Here is a 10,019-nt window from a genome sequence, read left to right on the forward strand (position 1 = left end):
TATTGAAGACTGGAACATCGATTGCATGAAAGAAATTTTAATGTATTGCATAAAAAAAAAGAAAGATTATAAAATTTAAAAAACGAAAATTAAAAACAACAGAAATTACAACTTTAGCATAAATAAAACTCTCTATTAAAACTAAAAATCCCAAAACAACATGCTCTCAAAATAAAACTTTTAATAAAACTAAAAACTAAAAAAAAAAGAACATGCTCTATTTTCAAAAGGAAAAACAGAGCATTTGAAAAACAGGTGACCGCTCTCTTCTTCTTCATTTCCGAACTCTCCCCCCCTGCCTGCCTTCTTTCCCTCTTCGTATAGCTCGCCAGAACCTTGAAGCCCTTGATTGCGCATGGAGAGGAGGAGAAACGGGCGCGAGATCTCGGGAGGTGGAAATTGATCACCGTTTGGAGTCGGACAGAAGAAGCTTGGAGGATCGTGCACTGCTGCATCACGGAATGGCTGGGTTGCTGGAGTTTCGGAATGAAAGAAGAAGGCAGACGCGAACAGATGGGGTGGAGGGCGTCAATCCGTGGAATATGGCTAGATCACGGGCTCCTTGGGCGGATCGAAATGGAAGAGGACGTTGGGGGCGTTGATCACAGAATGGAGCTGGGGCGCGGAAGATGAATACCGACGGATTCTTGGGCCGCTGGAAAGGAGGCTGAGATCTTTGATTCGGATGAAGGGCTGGCCGCGGGATCTCGGGAGGGAGCTACGGATGCTGATGATGAAGCGTAAGAGGAAGACGGACGCGTGATGCAGGCTGGGATTGATCACGGACGCTGGAATCGCGTGAAGAATGCGGACTGCTGGGAGGAGCGGACGTCTGCTGGGATCACGCGTGATGCTGGATTAGGCGTCTGGGATCACGCCTTGCAAACGGACGGAAAAAGCTTGATTGCAGTGTGGGATTTTGATGCGGCTTGGACGTGATGCTAGGGGGAAGCCTCCTCCCAGCAATCGGATCCCCCAAGACCAGCCAACCGTGATCAAGCACCCATTGATCCCTTGACCGTTTTGATCCTTCGCCGGCTTCAAGGCTCTGGCAAGCTATATAAAGGGGAGGACGGCAGAGAACAGGGGGAGCTTGGCTGGGTGGTGGCCGGCGAGGCCAAGGAGACACGGGTTCTCGGCTCGGTTGGAGGAAGAAGAAAGGCTCTGTTGTCAAAAGAAAAGGGAAGAAATAGAGCATGGCTCTGTTTCGTTTGAAAGAAAGAATAAAAAATTAGGAAAAAAAGAAAAGAAAGGGGAGATTTCTATTTGATTTTCTTTTAGTCCTTGTTTTTTTTTTTTTTAATTGCAGAAGAAAAGAAGCATTAGGCTTCATCTTCATTTTTTTACTTCTGTAATCATTTCTTGTTATAAAATTTTTAATTTTTATTTTCTGAAATCCGTGTCTAAGATTCAGTTAAATTTCTGCAATTTATTTTATGCACTTTGGAATTCTTAGTTTTAAGATAACTCTAAAATTTTTCTTTGCTATTCGATCTGCAATTTTCATTTATATTATGTCTTCAGGAATCAATCCCTACTTTGCATTAGAATTCAATTGCAAGTTTTCTTTCTCTCCTTTGTTTATTTTCAAATAGAAAATATTCTCTGATAGACTAGAGAATCATTCTACATCCCCTAAGTAATTTTTTTTTTTATCATTCAAAAATCGATTTCAAATTCGAGTGAACGTTTTTATTTTTATGCAACTCCAATCGCCTCCCTACGGATCGACCTCTTACAACCGCTATTCTTCGAGTAGGAAAGATAAGAGTAAAATTAAATTAAATTTTGTTTGTCGGTTCTAAAACGATCTGTTTAGCATATTTTTAGGTAAACAGAAATCGGACGAACAAAATTTTTGGCGCCGTTGCCGGAGAGGCAAATCGAGAAGCAAAAAACGATCACGAAGATCAAATCGGATTTTGGATGCCCGGAGTGAACGCACTCCGGTAGTAAGTTTTTATTTTTTTCCTTATTTTGATTATTTTTAGTTAATAATTTCGTAGTTATTAAATTCTGAAATTTGAAATTCGAAATTTAAAGTTTTTTTTAAAAAAAAGTAAAAAAAATAAAATTCAAAAAAAATGAAAAAAATTTCCAAAATTCAAAAATTGAAAAATTTAAATTCAAAAGTTGAATTCTGAGATTCAAAATTTGAAATTTAAATTTAAAAAAAAGGTAAAAAAATTAATTAAATTAAAAAATTAAAAAAATTTATTATTTTTGCTAGTAATTGATAGGGTGCAATCCCCCGAGGTTATCATACCTATATTGGGGCTCCTAACGGAGTAATCTCCAAAGCTTATTCAATGGGCATTCGGAGATTGACTGACACATAAGGATTGTGTTTAGTTTACATTCAAGTTATTGCTATATAAAAATAAAAAAAATTTAAAAAAATAGTAAATTAAAAAAAAAAATTGCTCGCTCATTTAGTCAATACAACCTAATGACATTGCATAAACTTTAAAAAAATTATTGATTATTTGCTGCATTTAGTATTAAGCATTTGCATAAAATAATTTAAGGGCAAAATCCATTAAAAAGATAAGGTCGGAAAGTCATTACCTATCCTTAGCCCAAAAATCACCACCTTGCATACATATCCTAAGCCAAATTAAATTAAAATCAATTAGACGTTGACCTTAGGATTTTCGAGCTCAATTAGGCTCTTGAAAAGAAGCGGCTGAAAGCCACTCCAGTGAGAATTTAGTAATTGGTGATGTCTAGGAAAGTTTTACAACAGTGAGAACTGTTACGGGTATTGTGGTATCGGTGTATCCCTTCTGGCACCACCACACACCTCGGAACTTTTCTGGTCACTAGTTACTGGATCGCTTAACTGGTAAGCTCAAGCTTAATCTGAAAGGGAGATTAGGAGCTGTCGAATCTAGAGAGAATTTCAGGAACTTTTTAACTTGATAAATTTCTGTGCAACTAGATTTAAGAAGCTACTAAACCTCACTTAATTCTAAGACTAATAGGGTCAAATTGTTGTGTGGTGTTGGTTGTGGTCATCTGTGTCTAGCCCTTCTCTTCTCTTAGGATTTCGTTCATTTTAGGAGTCAAACCTAATGAATTGTTGATAATGTATGTATGGTAGAAGGTCATTAAGGGATAAGTTCACCCCACTTGATCCTGAGATTGACAGAACTTTTCATCACAACTTGCGAACTGTAAACCAACTGTCAATCTCTACAATGGGTGAACACATTAGAACTTTGAATGAGTTGTTCGCACCCGCATCTGCTAGTCCCCCTACTTGCATAGTATTACCAATTAATAATGCAGCCCAATTCGAGATTCAGGCTGCAACAATAAACATGTTACCCAAATTTTATGGGTTTGAAAGTGAACAACCCTACATTCATCTAAACAAATTTTTGACAATATGTCAATCGTTTAGAAATCAAAACTTAGATGAAGAGGGTATTAAATTAAGGTTGTATTCCATGACTTTAGAGGATCGTGCTGCTGCATAGCTGTATTCTCTTGCTTCTAATTCCATCACATCATGGGAACAACTATCTAGGAAGTTCATGGCTAAGTTCTATCCCATGGTAAAGACCGAAAAATTTAAGGATGCCATCAGAACTTTTAGAGAAAAATCTGAAGAGGAATTTTTCCAACTTTAGGAAAGATTCCATGATCTTTTGGTCAAGTGCCCGCACCATGGGCTTGATCAGGCTGATCTGGTCCACTTCTTTTATAAAAGACTAACTCCGGCACATAGAAACATGATTGAGTCCATGAACAAGGGTAGGTTCATGAACTAAACCCCAGATCAAGCCTATAAATTTCTTGTTGACTTAGCCGAGAACGCCCAAAATTGGAGTAGCTATGGTGAGGAAGTAAATAGAGATGAGTTCGGATCTAGAAAATCAGATAATTATGAAATAAAAACAGACCCAGATCTCAAAAATGTTATATCCAATCTGATGACTGGAGTAAACAATTTAGGCAAAAAGTTTGATGCTTTCACTGTGTCCACTAGTTCAGGGTCATATAAAGAGTCAAATCCTGTCATGAAAGTGGATCACGAGTCATATAGTTTGTATGTCTTGTGTAACAGTTCGGAGCATTTAGTGGAGTGCTGCCCTAATCTGCCCACCATAAAGGCCGAGCAAGCAAATGCTCTAAATTCATATAGTGCCTTTAAGAAGCCCACACCCAAATCGTTCAGCCCAGTTTACCACCTTGATAATAGGTTCCACCCAAATTTTTCATACAAGCAGAACGAACCTATTCAGCATCAAGGTGGTCCACCAGATTTTCAGAACAACTACCCCAGGATAGGTCCATCACAAATGAACCAACATTTGGTTCCATCTGTACCTCCTTATAATGCCCCTATCCTACAGCAACCTTCACCATTAGAAATCATAATGGCCAATATGATGAAACAACAACAAGATTTTGTCAAGCAACAACAACAGACCAATACAGCCCAAGTCCAGACTAACCAATTCCATACGCAAGTAATTGCAAAACTTGAGGTTAGTCTGAGCCAAATAGCTAACTCTCTAGGGGATAGGAAGAAAGGTGAACTACCTAGTCAACCAGTGCCTAACCCTAGTAGACAACAAAATCAAGGTCAGATAGGTCAGTATCAAATCAATTCTAATGGAAATCCGACCTATGAAGTCCAACTATTAGATTTAGAACCCGAAATTCAAAGACCCTGGTTGCCCAACTATTGAAATAAAAATAGGAGAGACGATCATCTAGAGAGCCCTATTAGATTTAGAAGCCAGTGGAACTTACTTCCCTACTATGTATACCAAAAGTTAGGTTTGGAAAAATTAAAACCCACAAATCTTACCCTTTCCTTAGCAGATAGGACGGTGAAGTACCCCAAGGGGATTGTAGAGGATGTAATGTGAAGGTAAACGAGTTTTACTATCCTGTGGACTTCGTTATCCTTGAGACCGAACCTGTAATACATCCAGACATTCACACACCTATAATTTTAGGGAGACCTTTCTTAGCCACAGCAAATGCTGTGATCAATTGTCGAAATGGGATGCTACAGTTATCTTTTGGCAATATGAAAGTCGAGCTTAATGTCTTTAACATAAGTAAACAACCACCAGACGATGAAAAAATCAATGAAGTTGACATGATTGAAAGTTTGGTTCAAGAGACTTTCTTTCAAACTTATAGTAAGGACCCTTTCGAAGCTTACCTTGCCCATTCCGATGAAGGGGTCGAGCATGCGCTCCCTAATTCTGTTCCCCTCATGAGCATAGATCGTCATCAGCCAACTGTTCTTCCTCGGACTCTTCCAAAACCATTCTTAGATAATGGTTAAAAAAAAAATGAATCCACATTTTGTCTGGCTAAAGACATAAAACTTAGCACTCTTGGGAGGCAACCCAACATGTAAATATTATAAAAAAATCATAAAAATAAATAAATAAATAAATAATTTTATTAACATGCAGGTTTGGGGATTTTTGGCCCCAATTGTCACTTTACCCACCCATATCAGGTAACTTCTCCTCTGTCCTATTATTGCCTTAAATTTTTTTTAACATTGAGGACAATGTTAGACTTAGGTATGGGGGTGAGAATATTTTTGATTTTTTATGCAAAAAAATTAAAAATTAAAATTAAAATTAAAATTAAAATTAAAAAAAGGGGAGTTCAAATTTTTAACTCAAACTCGAATCTTTTTGGCTATACAAACTAGGAATTGCTTTGACAATAGCTTTGAGTTAAGGAATATGATAGCAGTTCTATCTTGAGTTTTCGTCCCACCTATCTTCTGCTAACATAAAATAAGATGATTTAGCACCTACCCATAAGCACATGAATAGTGGAGTATGTATACTTACAACTAATATGAATACTTTTAATCTTCGGGATAATTTAAAGTTATATGTGTGATGAACACCCTAATTAAAAAAAAGAAAAAAAAAGAAAAAAAAAGAAAGAGATAAAATAAAATAAAATAATGAGTTTATTTTAAGTCTTCTCACTGAGTAACCGGGCCTCTTGCCTGGCAAGCAGCGAGTGTTCGCGTAAAAAGGTGAGGATGATTGAGATTAAACTCTGAGTGACTAATTTGGCCTTGAAGCCTAGTTAACTTGAGTTATTAAGCTTGTTAGGGTGTCTCTACACCTAGTGCCCTGAGCCATCTGGATCGGGAATCATTGGCCTAACACTCGCTACATGGGTCAGCTAGAAAGCTTAATAAGGCTAGATATTGCACAAATCATTCTTCTTAGCATTCAGTCTGATAAATAATAATAATAATAAAATAAATAAATAAATAAAATAAATAAATCTGGGGCGTTCATTACCATTTAACTCTAAAAAGTCTTGAAAATTGGAGTGATCATGTTGGAAGTAAGTAAAAGCCACTCATTTATATGATACTATCTTGCACCTCACTACATTCTTGACTTGTTAGCAGATAGATGGGGAGTAATGGAACTTGAGTTAGAGTCTGCTTAAATATGATAGCAATAAGTCTTTATTGTCCTTGCAATTCTAAGTTCATACAATAATACTTATTCAAATTTTGAGTTAAACATTAGAAATTCCTGACTAATGAAGTTTGTGGGTAACTTCACTGCAAACCCTCACGAGACAACACTCGTCCACTAGGGTAACGTAGGGGTTTAAAGGCTTGTTGCACGTGCTAAGTGCAATCGTGACTCCCTAAGAAAATGGGTACATATCTTAGTTTTGTGTATTTAGATTCAATTAAAAAAAAAAGTCATAAGTTAGACTACATCTTTTTGTGCCCTCATTTTATCGTTTGCTTGTTAATTGCTAGAGACTAGCAATAAGCTAGTTGGGGGGTGTGATGAGAGCACAAAAGTGCGACCTACATGTCACCTAAATTAGTGTTATTGCTAATCGATAATGATAAATTTACTGGATTAATATTATATTTGGGTTTGACACAGATTTTCATAAATTAGAGATAAAATGCATATTGAGTACAAATTTGACTTCAGAAGGATTCCTTTCCAGATCCGACCCGGTTGAAGATCGGGTCGGGTCCGAGTCGGGTTCGGATCCGAATCGGGTCGGGTCCGAGTCGGGTTCGGGTCCGAATCGGATCCAATTTTTCTATGCTTTTGAGAAAGAATTTTGGGTAAATCTAATTTGGCCATATCATAACTATGAGGTGCTGGGTGACCCATGACTTGAAAGACTTGCACTTGACCTCCAATCAGAACAGATGACCCGTGACGAACTGAATCCGTCCGTCTACAAGCCAAATTTCATATCACACTATTTCTTTTTATTTTTATCTAGATGACTGATTGGATGGAACTTGGTGTCTCCCAGCTCCATCTCACGAGGGCAAAGAAAATCCCAGGATCAAGCCTCCGTCCGCCCCATCCGCATCGCTACCAGCGCACCCCAACCGCACCTCCCAGCACTGCACACGAGCTCCCGACGATCCCGCCACTGCAGCCTCCGCGTCCAGACATCCCGCGACAACTTCCCGTGTTTCCTCCTTTCCGGATCAAAGTCCCGATCATCCGAGAAAGCTCCTCCCTCCTTCCGCATCCCGGACGACCCCCTTCTCCGTGATCGAAGCATCCCACATCAGCGCCCGTGATGCAGCACCATCTCCTCCATTCCAGCCATCGGCATTCAACGCCCAAATCCCAGCGTCCACGGTGTCCTCCCATCGATCCCGAATCGCCTTCCATTCCATGTGCGATCCCGGATGATCGCCTCCTCCTCCAGCAACCGTTCCGTGGCCAGCCCGTCTCCCGTGATCCAAGCCTCCCACGTCGGCTCCTACCAGCCGTCCGCATCTCTTTCGGAGCCGATCTAGCCTCCTCCGCCTCTGCTTCCACCATGATGCAGTCGAGATCCCGCGTCCGTGAGGTGATCCCGCACACGGCCGCAGACCGCGCCCTCCTCCTCTCCCGGGATCTATCGCTGCCTTCCATTCCATGCCGTGGCGATCTATAAGGAGGGGGAGGAAGGTGAGCTCGGGGTGGTGGCCGGCAGGTCCTAGAAAGAAACAAGGGAGCTCTGCCATGGGGAGAGAAGAGAGAAAGAAATGCTCTGTTTTGGGGAGAGAGAAAGAATAAAAAAATAGAGGAGGGAAGAAAGAGGAGTTTTCTAATTTCTTTTATTCCTTCCTTTGATTTTTATGTTTTATTTTGTAGAAGGAGGAGGCACTAGGCTTCCAAACTTCATTTTATTTCTTTTGCAATTGTCCTTTTTATGCAATCAATGAATTTTCTTTTATGCAATCCTTGTTCTAGGTTCAAGTTAATTTCTGCTTTTATGCAATCTTTTAATTTCTTTTATGCAATACATGTCTAAGTTTTAATTTAATATTCTACAATTTATTATATGCATTCTAGAATTCTTAACCTTGGAATGAATCTTTGCAGTTCGATTGACGATTTTAATTTATATTCTGTCTTTAGAAATCGAATCCTACTCTGCATCAAATTTCAATTGCAAGTTTTCTTTCTTTCCTTTGTTTATTTTCAAATAGAAACCATTCTCTAATAGACTCGAGAATCATTCCACATCCCCGAAATAATGTTTTTCCTTTATCATTCAAAAATCGATTTTGAATCCGAGTGAATATTCTAATTTTTATGCAACTCCAACTGCCTTCCTGTGGATCGACTTCTTACGACCACTATTCTTCAAGTAGAACAGGTAAGAGTAAAATTAATTTAAATTTTGTTTGTCAGTTCTAACAACGATCTGTTTAGCATATTTTTAGGTAAACAGGAATCGGATGAACAGCGCAGCTTCAGCACCGGCCTCGAGGTCGTCCACGACGACCACTTCAGGATCCTCGGCCTCCCCCTGCCCGGACACGGTTGCAGAAGCCCCGGCCGGAACGCCGCCAGCAGCTTTAGGAGCGGCATCAGGAGCTCCTTCGGGAGCCCCCTCGGCGGAAGCCTCCCGAACAGCTTCCTCGGCCGCTTCAAACTCGACTCCGGTCGGGCCTTCGAGCCCGCACTCGTCCTCATCAATTCTCCCTCCATGTGTCGACAGTAAGCCCAATCTCCCTCGACCTCGGGAACCAACTTTAAAGTTTTTGTAAGCCCACACCCGAAAAGCTGAGCCTAAAGGCTGGGCAAAACCCCCTCGGGGTCCAAGGTCCGAGCTTAGCACTCAGGCAATTTGGGAGCCGAGCTCAAGAGCTCGGCAAGATTCAAGCCCGAGCTCAGAGACTTCGGAAAACTCCTAAAGTCCGAGCTCGGAACCTTCCCTATCGGATCTGAGCTTAACAATTTAGCGAACATAATCAGGGCCTAAGTTTACGGACCCTAAATCTACGAACTTAGCCGAGCCCAAGGAATTCGTTGAAGAGAATTTTTAGTCTAAATATCTACTACACAGAGAGAGAAGCGCAAATTTAGGAGAAGAAAGTTTTTTTTTATTGATAAAAGTTTGAAGGCTAAGTACAAAACTGAGGTTCGGCCATACTATTTTGGGGGCCGACCTTGCTTACAAAACAAAACAAAAAGAAAAAGACCGAAACAAAACCCTACGGAGCGGGCTCGGCTCCAAGGTTGTCCACAACGGCCGCCTCGACGCTCTCCGCTGGAGCCCCCCCCAGATTCTTCTGTCGACCCGGCCGCGATCGTGGAGGCATCGGCTAAGACGTCGCCGGCAACTTCAGGAGCAGCATCAGGAACTCCTTCGAGAGCCCCCTCGGCGGAAGCCTCCCGAGTGGCCTCCCCGGCCGCTTCAACCTCGGCCTCAGTCAGGCCTTCGGGCCCATCTTCGCCCCCCTCAATCCCCGCTCCCGGCTGAAGCAGATTGAGATCGAACTCGGGGCAGAGCCGCTTAAGCTGATTTCAGAAATCTTCAAAGCCACGGATAAGTTCGTCCACGGCTTCCTCCTCCATCAGTTCGTGAAACTCTTCCGACTTCCGGAAGAGTTGCACCGCTTGTTCAGCTCGCTGCTCGGCCTTCTTCTTCCGAGCCTCAAGCAGCTCGACCTTGAGCTGAGCAGCTCTTACCTCGTTCTGATGAACGACAAGCATGGAGCGGGCCTCGGCCAGACGAGC

The sequence above is a fragment of the Phoenix dactylifera genome, unplaced genomic scaffold, assembly GCF_009389715.1.
Source record: "Phoenix dactylifera cultivar Barhee BC4 unplaced genomic scaffold, palm_55x_up_171113_PBpolish2nd_filt_p 000467F, whole genome shotgun sequence".
In the NCBI taxonomy this organism is placed as follows: domain Eukaryota; kingdom Viridiplantae; phylum Streptophyta; class Magnoliopsida; order Arecales; family Arecaceae; genus Phoenix; species Phoenix dactylifera.